The sequence below is a fragment of the Anas platyrhynchos genome, chromosome 1, assembly GCF_047663525.1.
Source record: "Anas platyrhynchos isolate ZD024472 breed Pekin duck chromosome 1, IASCAAS_PekinDuck_T2T, whole genome shotgun sequence".
NCBI classification, from domain to species: Eukaryota; Metazoa; Chordata; class Aves; order Anseriformes; family Anatidae; genus Anas; species Anas platyrhynchos.
In genome coordinates, this window is record NC_092587.1 from 55,954,212 (window position 1) to 55,967,098 (window position 12,887).

The 12,887-nt window shown below is 37.1% G+C and overlaps 1 protein-coding gene across 2 annotated transcripts in view; it reads left to right on the forward strand.

Moving 5' to 3' along the window:
• Window positions 1–12,887, forward strand: part of LARGE1 (LARGE xylosyl- and glucuronyltransferase 1) — a 285,774-nt gene that overhangs the window by 12,176 nt on the left and 260,711 nt on the right. Inside the window, exons 3-4 of one of the 2 annotated variants that reach the window (XM_038180825.2) lie at window positions 7,600–7,654; window positions 8,052–8,217. The exons of the other annotated variant lie outside the window; for it this stretch is intronic. The gene's annotated coding sequence lies outside the window, so the exon portion shown is untranslated. The remainder of the gene's footprint in view (window positions 1–7,599; window positions 7,655–8,051; window positions 8,218–12,887) is intronic. 2 annotated transcript variants of the gene reach the window in all.

Consider the following 12,887-nt stretch of genomic DNA (forward strand, 5'->3'; position numbering starts at 1 on the left):
TAATTTGTGGAGGTGAAATGAATCTAACGTGGCAGGAACTGAGTCATTCATCACAGACAGCAAGAAATCCGGGTCCCCTTGTGTTTTCCTGTCTTTTTCATTACATGGATTTGCCATATGTACCTGAGTTTGTGATACAACCTCTTTGATATCTAAGAACTTCTTCTATTTGGCTTCTTTTGAGTCAGGTACAGCTATCGTTGTAAGACTTAATATCTTTGGGTAATCAGTACAAAACAAAATTTTTGGTTTAATTTTAAAGGATTGAACGCTGATATTTTATCAGGCCAGAGATAACATTATTAACATTGAGAAGCATTTTTCAGGAGCAGTTTGTAACGCCAACTTCAGTCTTTACAGCAAGATCGTTCTCTAATTGTTCAGGTTTTGGAATCCTCTCTGCTGTTAGCCCAGTAATTTGGATGAAAATCCCTAATGTTTTCAGTTAGCTATTCCTGTCAAATGTTGACCTGGCAACTAACTTCCATGTTTTTGTTGCTGACTTGCAACTTGGATAAGAGTTGACTGTAGTAACCCAGTATAAATTCCCACTAGTAACCAAGCCTGTTAAACTAGGCTGAACAATGGGAGGACACAAAATCTATGTTCCTTGCTTTTACCTGGTGTCTATTCCTTTCCTCTATCAAGTTCAAGCCCCTAGTTTTTCAAAACCCCAATAAGAATGTTTCGGACAGGTTCACGAGCCTTCATGTCAGGCCCTTAATGAGCTGAAGTGAAAAACTTTGTCATTCTCACTTTACTTTTTCCCAAGAGCTGTCTCACTGAAATCAGTGCTGAACCAATACAGATCTATCAGTTTTGCTCTTTCAGCTTGCCTCTCCATCCATCCTCACTGGTGTTTACTGTGATGGAATACTGGTAAGCATGTAGTGATGCTTCTGGATGGCATGGGGTTCCCAGAAGAGACCCCAGTTTTGATCTGCATTAGTAGTGTTGGACACCCCTAATGGGCATGAATGTAGCAGATAATGTTTTGTGATGAATCTTTTCGCACAAGACTTTCCCATTAGCTGTGGCTAAAAAGCCACGAAGCACTCTAAACAAAGAAAATGGGACTCAGCAGGGCATGTAATGGACAAACTTACACAAATTACAGCTTTGTTTCTAGCACCTTGATTCTGTTGGACAAATGTATCTGCAGGTATTGTGGTAATGGAAGCAGCAAAGCTTGTTGCATAGTGGTACAGAACAAAAAATACTTTCAATGCTAATTTAAGAAAAAAAAAAACAGGAATTTCCATTGAGAAATATTAGCGCTGAAAGTAACCCAGGTCTAACAGTATCTCTCAGTATACAACAATGTAGTGTTCCTTCTCTGGTGTGTTGCTAAGATGGGAGTAAAACCACAGTATGCAAAATTGAAATATCATCCATCCATCCATATACTTTGCTAGCAAGTTCTGCATCCTCTATTCTTGCTTCCTTTCCATGAAACAATGGTTCTTTTATATCTTGGCACGTTCATATTTGCCAAGTGTTTTTCAAAGACGAAATATAGCAGGAAGGTGCTAAATATTCTTGCTTTCTTTTGGAACTAATTTTCATTCAAGATATTCTTGTCATAGCTTATATTTGGTGTGAAAACTGGAATGGATGCTCTGATTTTTAAGAATTTTGGACTTGTTTATTTTGCTGGCAGGACACAAATAGATATGCGAGGTTTTGCTGTAATTCTGTGGCTCGGGAGTAACTCCGTGGTGCAGGCAAGGAGCTGTATTCTAGAGGCAGATACGTGAAGGGCCAGCTTAGAAATGTATCTGAAATTACCTGTTATATCTAGATTGAAGATTGGGATGTGGTCAGTACATTTAATTAACCTCTGTAACCATCACTGTATGTCCAAGATGCTGTCATACCTGCAGGTTTTTTTCCTTCTCTAAATGTATGAAATAATGCAGCTGATGGGTAGACTACAATTCTGTATTCTTGTATAATTATTTCTTTAAAAATAGTAAACATTCCAATAAAGGAGAGGTTCTCTATCCAAGCTTGGCACACTTTGTGCAAATTTTCTTGCCATTGTTAAACTACAGATGGGAGGAAAAAGTTCTGGAAGAGCCTAATTTAAACACTGACATACCTGACTGCCTGTGCCATGTTTATGTATAATAAATCAAGCACCTGAGGATACTGTGGTTCTATTTGGAAAAATTCCCTTTGAGGTGAAGATAAGCATGGAATGTTATATAGTCACAAGTATCATTCTTACTCTAAGGTCACTAACTCCTGTGTAATTATTTAGAGCTAATGATGATTTGTAGACAATTTATAAGGTTCTTAGTTTTTGATTGAGTAAGAAATGATTTATATATGTTATATTTCCATCTGCTTGTGCACGTGCATCTGTAAAACATTGAGGGGTTCACAAACTGAAACCACTAACGTGAAATGAAACGTAAACTGACGAAAGTCTAATTTCTGTAAATACAACTTAGGAAATTGTATTAGGCATACTGCAGAGCCATTGAGGCTTGCTCCAACTATATAGGAATGTAATGGTATGACTCCTGTTGACTTGAATTTCAGAACAGGACTTGAATTCATGATCCTAAAAAGCTCCAAGTTTTCTTTGGCTCTCAGTGCTATTCATTACTTCTAAAGTTTTGACTTGAATAGTTTTCTTTGTTCAAATGCGTATTTACTTACCATAAGAAGGGATGGCTTACTTCACAGAGCAAATGAAAGACTTAGATGGTATTATATCTCCATGCGTCTTTTCAGTATTATAGGAATTTTCATGTCATAAGAAGCACATTTCCTGTACAAATGCGAAATTGTGTTGTAAATGAAATCTCTTAATTACTGCTCAGCTTTGCTAAGCTATTTGCTTGAGTCAGCAACTGCTGAAAAGTGCCATAATTTTGAAGCAGAAATTTAAGACTGAAGATTTTAAACCAATTTCTTTTTTCCCTGTCATTAAGAGAATAGTGGCTTAGCAGTCAGGAGAAAGAACTTTCTAGTTTTAATAAACAGTGTTCAAGTTCTTGTATTAGAGGCTTATGGCTTTTAGATTAGAACAGCATGTTCTTGTTTCTCCTCCACCTCCTCACTGGCACTCTAACTTGTGGGTTTGCTTCTAGTTTTTTGATCCCACTGTTCACTTTGGAGCTGTTTTTGTTTTTTTGTTTTTTACTAGTAAGGTTCTGATCCACACTGTAGGTGACAAGGTGTGTGCCTCTCTGGGAAAGAGGGGTTGCCTTGAGACCAGAAGTTCATGGTAAGCTAGTTGTTCTTTTTAATCATCTATACATCAAAGTATTCTGAAAATTGTTCTTCAAAATTGAGAAGCATACATGTAGCAATGTCTGTAACTTCAACAAAGTTGAGGTGGTATGACAACCTGTGTAAGATTTGTGGGCTACCTGGTAAAATTGTTTAGTTGTCTGTTTAGGGCGGCGTGGAATATAAATTTCTCATTCTGTCTGGAGTCCAGGTTAAAATCCTAATTTGTACGATGTGTAAAATCAGCCATTTTCCTTAACTCTGGTCTTTGTTTTGAGCTAGACTGAGGAATATTTACGCACTATAGTCTGTAATGAATGTTCTGACTAGTCTAGTTGAAACCAGTAATGGTGTTTGAGAGCTATTACTACCTTGTGGCATTCCCAAATGCATGGTGACCACTGACAGATATATTTGCTCCGTTTCCTCTGTGCTTACTGTCCTGTGGATTTTGTGAGTACCTTAGAGCAGGCATAGTTTCATGAGGTATTTGTACCATGGTTAGCACAGCAAAACCATGGATCTCTGGTAGTGCTTGGCAACCACAGTCCATAACGCCTCGTATAGTGCTCAATAATTAAAGCATTACACAGTTGGACAAGACTGGAAGGTCTCATTAAAAACACACTCTTATCCTGAGGTTACTGAATGTACCTCTAAAGCACACCCCAGATTCTCTCTTAACAAGTGAGACGGTTTTTCTACTTGCCATTCATAACTACAGGGGACTCTAGTCTTCAGATAGCACTGGTAATAATAGCAACAATATTAAAACAAAGATGGAAATACTGAAAGCGAAGAGGGAGGATGCAGAAACCATTCTGTAATCCTCTGGGATAATGGCCTTAAGCCACATGTCCTTGTGATTTATGCACTTGTTTTTATTTGTCCTCTTTGGCAGAAAGCTTTGTCACTGAAGAGATTTGATAATAGCCTGTTCAATATAATTGTAGTCACTTATATTCGTGTAATAAATAATTTGGGGCCATTTATGGATTTAGTCATTCTTGCTCTATGCGTTTCACCTCTGATGTCACCTTCAGTAGCTTAGATGGATCTAGATAAGGACTTCCTGCTTGCTTTGAGCTGTCCGGTTATGATACTATATAGAAGTGTTCTTCTTTTTGTATTTTTCATATATTGGAACGCTAATAAGATGTACATGTACTGTACCTGCAGTGTATATGCTACATTGTATTGCTGATTGGAAAATTGCTTCTTTTACACGTAGTACAAATTAGGGTTTTAAGCTGGACTGGCAGAATGAGAAATTGATATTCTGTGCAGCCCTAAGCAGACAACTAAATGATTTTAGCAAGTAGCCCACAAATCTTACGTGATGTATGCCAACGTGTAGTTGATGTGTGGATATAGATTAGTAGAATCTGCAATTTACTTGCTGAAAGTACATTATTAAAACCCATAATGGCATATATTAAGATGAGCAGTCTGAGGCAGAGGAAGAAATTAGAAAAATTGAATTTATTTCTTCAACTTATAAACTTTATTGCAACCTCAGTTGTACAGTACTACATGTTGCAGTGATAGAATTGGTGGAGGATGGAAGTGAGTTCAGATCTCAGACAGCTAGTATATTCTAAGAACCATGTGCCAGAGTAGCTGAAGAAAGAGTACATGGAAGAAAGCTAACATGCTGGAGCAGTGGACTAGGAGATTAAGGCGTTGCTCATCTGTTTTTCTGGTTTTGATGTGGAAAATCTCTCTGAGAGGAGTTTTCCTTCAGGGCCTTCTGGAAGGGAATAAGAAGAGTGCTTCTACCTTGCTGCTTCTGTGACTGTGCATCTTCTCTGTACATTAAAACATTTTCTTTGTTTTTTATCCATAACCTCGTAATGAAAAAAAGTTGTTCTAGAGCAAGTCTTTCATGTCAGATAAGCTGAGTTGGCTTCCCTGCTGTGACTTCAATAATGCATCATTTCATAAGTTCAGGGGATTTAATGCATTTCGAGTGAATCTGTGCATTGCTGGTAGATGGTTAAAAGGAATATAGCTATAATAGATTGGTTGCAAAAGCTGCTTCCCCAGCTTCTTTCCCATCCCGCCCACTAACATGCAGAAGCATCTGCCTCTCATCTCCTTTTTGCCTGGTGCTATGTGTGAGTTCATTTTGACAAACGTTTGATGAACAGGGATCTTTGAAAAACCTATGAGACAAAATAACAGTGGTGAGAAATGCATGTAACAACTTGTGCAATAGAAGGTGATGGAATGGCAAATGAAAATACTTCTGTAGTAAATGTTATCACACCAAATGAGCCTGTCTTTTCTAGCTTTAATGAAATATAGCATCTCTAAATTTATAACTGTTACTTATAAATTTAAAAAAGTGTAGGTGATTTTTGCCAATATTCTTAAGAAGTTGAGGTACTTTTCTTTTTCAAGCTTCTTGAACATATATTCTGTCTTTTCGGTTATCTGAACACTGTAAAGGAGGAAGGTAGCATGTTTTTCAGTTAAGACACTTAAGATTATTATGATCATGTTGTGACAACTCAAATGACTATTTTAAAAATTTTGGACTTTGTATATTTTCACGTAGGAATAAAGAATTGAATCTTTTCTGTATCTGGAGGAAAGACTGGTGTACAGAAATCCATAGCAAGTCAGAGCTAGTTTTCCAGATGTGCATGTTGCATACACTGCATCAATTTTTAGAGCGTGTATATGGTACTTCCAACATGGGAGGATATAAGGGGTTTGAGACTCCTATGTTTTCCTTTAAGTGAATTTTCTGCAGTGATTCTACTTGTTACTTACTCTAGTGTAAGGAGTTTTTTAGCTAACATTTAAGACTGGAAAGAATCAAATAGCGTGGCCTGAAAACACCCCCAAATCTTTTATAAGTAATGCTACAGTTTATAGCACAGATGAAGCCTTAAGTGATTGTGCTAACATCATGCAATTGGAAGATTGCACTCATTTGAATTGGATTTAATAGTTGTTTGTGTCTGGTAAGGAACTGGCAAAAAGGAGAGCTGAATAGTACTGGGGAATTCTGGAATGTTATCAAAGATAAATAATTTTGCTGTTGGGTTTATGCATGTGGTGATGTGAAATACATTCCTGGCCTAATAGAGTAAAACAGTGTAAATTCATACTGTTTTCTTCTGGATCCACTTGGTTTGCCTGTATCTGTCCATATTTTCCTATATCTGTCTATATTTTCAGCATCTCATAAGCAAAAAACATTTGTAAAGATGAAGTGGGATGAAGATGCTGGGAACATAGAAAAGTTTGTAGAGGGAATGAGCATGTTCTGCAAGTTGCATACTGCTGTTTTCAGAAAGGTTTTGTGAGCATGAAAATTAGTAAAAACAGGCAAAAGAGAATGGAAGGCTTGTAAAACCTAAAGTTGTTTTTTTTTCTTTCATTTATGAGTATCCTTTTGCATTTATATACCAGAAATATTTTAAGTCAACTCTTGTGTGTAATATTACAATGCACCTTGATGTTGGGAAGAGGTGTTGATGTAAATTCAGTCACTCTTCAAACAGAAAAAAAGTGTGTGTGTGTGTGTCGGGGGGGGGGGGGGGAGGAGGGATGCAGTTGATAGCAATAAACTCATCCTTTATTAGGTGCCCAGTAAACCTGTTTGTTGTGAGAACAATTTTCTTGGAAATGTCTTGGTGCCAGAACCCCCCATTCAATCTACTTCAACGAGCAGGAAAGTTTCTAGCCACACAGCTCCTGTGGAACCAAGAGAGCTCAAGTAGATGGCTAAGCTACTCAAAAGGAAAGGCATTTCATGAGTCTAACTAGATCTGTCTTTCCAGGTTGAAGGACTGTATTAAAAAAAAATCTATCCAAAACTCTGTGGCTTAACAGAAGGCCTCTCCCTTGCTTCACTGGCAGGCTGGCAAGGTTCTTTGGCATGAAAGTGACTCCCTGATAAGAAGAAGAAGAGACCTTGTCATCCTACTGAAGCCTGGGGAAAATATTTTGTGGATTTCTCTGAACCACTGTAGTAATCGTTTGGTTTAACATCACGCTTTTTTTTTTTTTAATAAAAACAATTGTCTGAAGGTTTAAAGAAAGTTCAATCAAGTTGTTTGAGGGGAAGAAGTTGGTAGGCTTCCTCATTGACTTGTGATTTTAATTTTTTTGTATGTACCTTACTGTTGTGTCTATATAAGATTTTTTTTTTTACTTTTATTAATTTATTTTTATACGTTTTTACATACACTGTTATCCAAATTCATCTAGTTCTGTTTTTCAGCTGTTTACAGTTGTTATATTGAAACTGACTGTGGTCTACAATATATTTCCTTTAGTCTTTTTCATCCCTCAGAATGTTAGCCTGACAGTAAACTATGCAGTATTTTGTTTTCCTCCCAGGGGTAGTTGCAGAGATGAGCAGGACAATGAAATACTAGTGGAAGGCATCTGGAAGGTAAGACTTTCCAGATGGATATCTTGTTGAGATACAATAGGAGATGTGCTTAGTATTTTTCATTTTGTTTTCCAGGAGAGGAGAGTGCAGAAATGTTGATCTTAATTTCTTAGTTTTTTCGTTTGCCTTTTTTTTTTTTTTTAATGAGATGCTTGCTAATGCTAGGGGGATTATTCTGATCATCTAGCCTGATGGAATCAGCCTGTAGAATTGCGGCAGCTGTTCTGGCTCCAGGAATCAAATTCCATAAATAATGGTTAAGCTATACCTAACACTGAGATTTTCAATCTTTATTTTTAAGATTTCAAGTTGTAAAGAAGGTACAATGTTTCATGTTTTTATCCACTGAATGTTTTTATCTTTTATTGTCAATGATATTTCCCAATTCCTTCCCCAGGTATTTCTGTAGGAAGCTGATTGATCACTGTGAACTACAAACACAGGCCATTTAGACAATATAGTGCAGCAGTGCCCAGTTGACCTTGAGAAAATATTCTAAAGAGCATGAATCAAAACTAAAGTTACAGGAGCTTGGAAAACTGGATAACTATACCTATACCAAGGTTAGTAGTAGCGAGTATTTAATAAAACAAACAATCACGATTTGGGAGAGTATCTTTAGAATATAGTAGCACATTTTTTTGGGTAGCTTTGTGAATGTGATAGTTCAGGTGGAATAAGAAGAAATTTCAGATTTCTCAGGAAATCAGAAGATAAGTATATCCAACAGATGCCCGAAGAATAGGATTCATCTAAAAGTTTCAGATCACTTTCTCTAGCAAGAGAAAAAAATGTATGCTATTTGTAATTCTTGTTCTCATCCCTCCCCCCTGCACCTCTAAATTTCTTTGTTGCTTTTTGACCAACCCAAGAGCTAGTGTTACCAGCAAAAGAACATTATCCTCCCACAAGATATAATTGAAGGAAAAACACAGGTGATATTTCAATGAGAGTTCTTTAAATCTCTGCATTGAGCTTTGAACTAACCTCTCCTACCTCTGGAAATATGCAAATTCTTTTTCCCTGTAAGACTAACCTATCTTTTCCTCTAACCAAAGCAATAATCTGATATTTTTTTCTGAACAAAGTAAAAATCAATAACTGAACTCTGACAGTCAGCTCCCTAGATAACTGCAGAGTCTACTGTTACTTTCCTGCACTGACAGCATTAAACTGTAATACAGGTACTTTTCTGGTAATAATGGAAGATCCTTTATAATTTCAAATGCATTTTTCAGGGAGATTTTATGATAATTGGTCACTTCATCCCTATGGTTGCCTGAATGATTTTTATAGGAGCATGAGGCAAATGGGAAGACTGGCTAGATCCCAAAGCATCTCAGACTTAAGTGTTCTGTTTTTGGGGTAGGCATCTGACTAGAGCCACCCCCAGCTGACATCTGTGGAGTGTGTGATCAGCTTTCAGCTCTCCCTGAAACTCGCACTGAAGAACGGATCTCAGTCAGCATCAATCTCAGAAGATGAGTAGTCATCTGTTACCCTCAAGGGATTTAGTAGTAGGTAAAACAGCAGTAAAGCACACTTTTATGGAATTCTCTTCAGATCTACTGATGCCTTTAACTACTTCCTAGCACTATTAAAAACAAGGATTAAAAAAAAAAAATCATCAAGCTTTTCATGGTGCATTCTATTATGTAAGTTTTTTTCCTTGTCTTCCCAACATACATATGATTTTTGGTAGTATTTGGCATTCTTCTCTAAACAAGCTGTGTGAATATCTTCTAGGAAAGGAAGTGGGTGGTACCCTTGAATTGATTTTTTTTTCTTATTTATACTGATCTCTTTCTGATCTGAACAGTTACAACGTTCATATCACAAAAGCCTCTATTTAGTTCTGTCTGTGTATGAATGGAAAAGATTATGCTGCTTTTTGTTTTGTGTTTAAAACTTTATCTCGTTTCCTTCAAAAAATGAATAACTCTAGGACCAATTCAGAAATGATATTTGACGTGTTTTTTATCTTCGCATGTTGCGTACTAGATCCATTCCTGATATCACGTATGTACTGAGTAGTTTACAGGACGAGAATTAGTTTCCACTTTTTCTATTAAATTTGCAAACACAAATAGGGAGGAAAAAAAAAAAAAGATTAGTTGCTTCATCTTAAAAGAAGTTTTTAGATTATTAGTGGCTGTAAGTTCTGCTATTTTTTTCTTTATTTTCTTTTAGCTGGATGTAGGCTTAAAAATATTTACCTAGTTCAGACTTGTTAATTCAAGAACAGCCTGCTGCATTAGTATGTTTGGCCATGTTCTGTTTTCTCTGCCAAGAATTGTTTTTCTGTTTATTAATTGGAGCTGTCACTGTGCATGCTGAAGCAATAGTGATTTTTACATACAGAACCAGCATACCAATCAGTAATTAGCCACAAGTTCAAAGTTCTGCTCCCTAGTATAGTGATAAAGTTTCATGACTAAAGTACTGTCTTCATCTCATGGACTCTCTTTCCATTTCAAGTTTATATTAGAAGTGGGAGATAATTCATTATTATAAATTCATTTGCAAGAGGATATTAGGCCCAAGTTAATAAGCACAATACTTTAAAGGAAGGCTGGTCTGCTGGGGTGACAGCTGGCCTGGCCATTGCGTATTTAAATGTTCCTTGTGTGCCTGAATGGGAACTTCTAAAGTAGTCTTGTAAAACACAAGAAAAAGATGCATTTAGTTAAATGTGCATTTTTTCAACCTTTGATAATATAAATTTCATGCAGTTGTTACCTGGTGCTGTCAAATTGTAGGCTGAGTAAATTAAATGATCCAACCTGGATGACTGGAACGCTGTCCTGTTGGACAAGCTGTCCTTACTAATTTACTGCTACAGGGGAAGAACAACAGTTTGCACATGTATTTATGCCCTGTGGAAATCTGAGGGTAGAAAGTGGTTACTGACTTTTTACACTGTAGATTAAATTATTTTACAATCATGGCCACATTTCATTTATGGAGATTTCAGGATTGCTAAAACCTCAGATCTATCTGTTGAGACTGGTAAGTATTAATACATGTCCAGAAAAAGATAAACAGAACCCTTAGCCACACTTAACCCCTGCTGATATAGAAGTGGAGGTTTACAAGAGAAATACATTTTTTTGAATGGAAACATATGTGTGTAAGCACCAGAAGAAACAGCCAAAGAAAGCAAAACAGTTAAAAGCATGGCCTGTGTTGATAACAAAGGACAACGCTTCCAGGACAGCATTTGCAGCAGTAGAATGAATGAATGTGTTTACTCCAAGATGAAAATGCCTGTGCCACAGATGAATTGTCAGCAGACAGCCCTCCAACTTAATGTGGGGAAGATGGAAGCAATGTTACCTGTCTGTAGATTGACGTGTACAGCCCCTTTTCAGTCATCTTGGGAAGCGTTATGAATAATACAGATCCTAATGGTACGGAGGAAAGGCAAAATCAGTGCAGTCCCTGTTGGATGTCTAGTATGCAGCCGATTCCCATCAACTGAAAGTATGTTTTATTCCTGGCTGTTGTTATCTAGGGTCTTTATGAAATTTGTATCAGCTGAGGATGTCTGCTTTTTGGATAGATCATGACCAGCTCAGGGATGATGAAGCAGTCACTGGTGGAACTGTCTGCCCCAATGACAGTCCAGCCAGGACCTTGGGGCAGCAGCGTGGGCAGGTTTGGGGGACTTGTCAAGAGACTCCCTTGCTCGCACCTGGACTACTATAATCTCAGAGTCTGCAAGTCTCTCGCAGGCAGGAAGGTTGCTGTGTTCTGCCAAGCTGGAATAGAGATTTTGGAGAAATTGCTTCAATTTTCTGACCTAATTACAGTTAATTACGATAATTTTGCTTGGAAGTGATTGCGCAGGGATCAACGTGATGTGGCCATGTTCTCATCTGGGAGAAAAGGCTGATGTTTTCTAGTATGCTAGAGGTTTTATAAAAGGTTTCTGAATACTTATGGTTTTGACTGTTATGTTCTACAGAAATTTTTACCCTTTTTGAATATGAGACCCACTGCTCAAATTTTTTGCTAAATCTCTTCACACTTTCCAGTAGTTCAAATACTCACTTTTTCAGATTTTATTTAGTTTACTCTTTCAGAAATGCAGATACAGATGGTGGAAAAATACATCTATAGCAATTGTTCTGTCCTTCAGGCATTGTAAAAGAGGGTATAGGTTGAGCTACAGGGCTAAACACAGCTCCAGGGTCTCTGTTCCTTCACATTTCATGTTATGTGACAGTGATGCACCCCTGTGTTGCAGGAAAAAATGTATGCTCCTCAGCTTTGTTTAGCAACTTTAATTCTTTCAAAGACTCCACAAAGGACTTGCAGAGCTTGTGAGATAATGTAGGTTTGTGCTATGGACCTCTGAGATCCCAGCACTGTAGCTGACAGTCTGAGACAGAAAGGGGGTCTACTGATAGAACGCACCATTGAAAAACTCTTATCAGTGTCAGGCTATGAGAGAGGAACAATCAGTAAGTGAAAGAGGGAAATCAGTGTTGAAATGTCTCAGATATTTTTCTGTTTTGTAATTTTGTCATAAATATGTACTGAAATTTATATAAAACAGAGTAAAAATGACAGTACCCTTTGCTTTTGAGTGTTTATTTAGTTTAGCACAGAGGAATTCTCATCCTCACTGGAACGTTTTGGTTCAACTAAAAGAAAATTAATGAAACAATAAACGTATCCATTTAGGAATCTAGTAGTAATAACAATTAAGATCGAGCACCTTTAAGTTGCTCACAGATGTATCACAGAGAAAGCATGCAACACCATAAAATTAAAAATCAAGCACTCAAACTAAAAAAAAATAATAAATGAAAATCAGAATTAAGGTTACCTATGTGCCAGTTACTTATCCCTGTTATGCAGACGTTTTCTGTAGGAGATAGTAAGTAGATATACCTTAAAAAATGACTTGACATTTTGAAATTTTAGTGGACTTCACCATACTGAAGAATGTTTTTACACTTTGGGATCAACTTATTAGATACTTCTCAGTCAGAAATGTAATTTCCTGTTTTGCAGGCTGAACTGTTTCATTTTGGGTGTTTGAGTGGCTGTGACACTAACCTGTGTCTTTCCTTAAAACATCCTGAGATACCTGCAAGACAGGCACATTGGTCAACCTCGTTGGTTAGATTGCATGTCCTGTGATGTGAGGTAGCAACAGTATTTCTTGCTGCTCAGTGATTCATGATGGGAGATATTATAAAGCTCTGCCAGTAGTAATGAAATT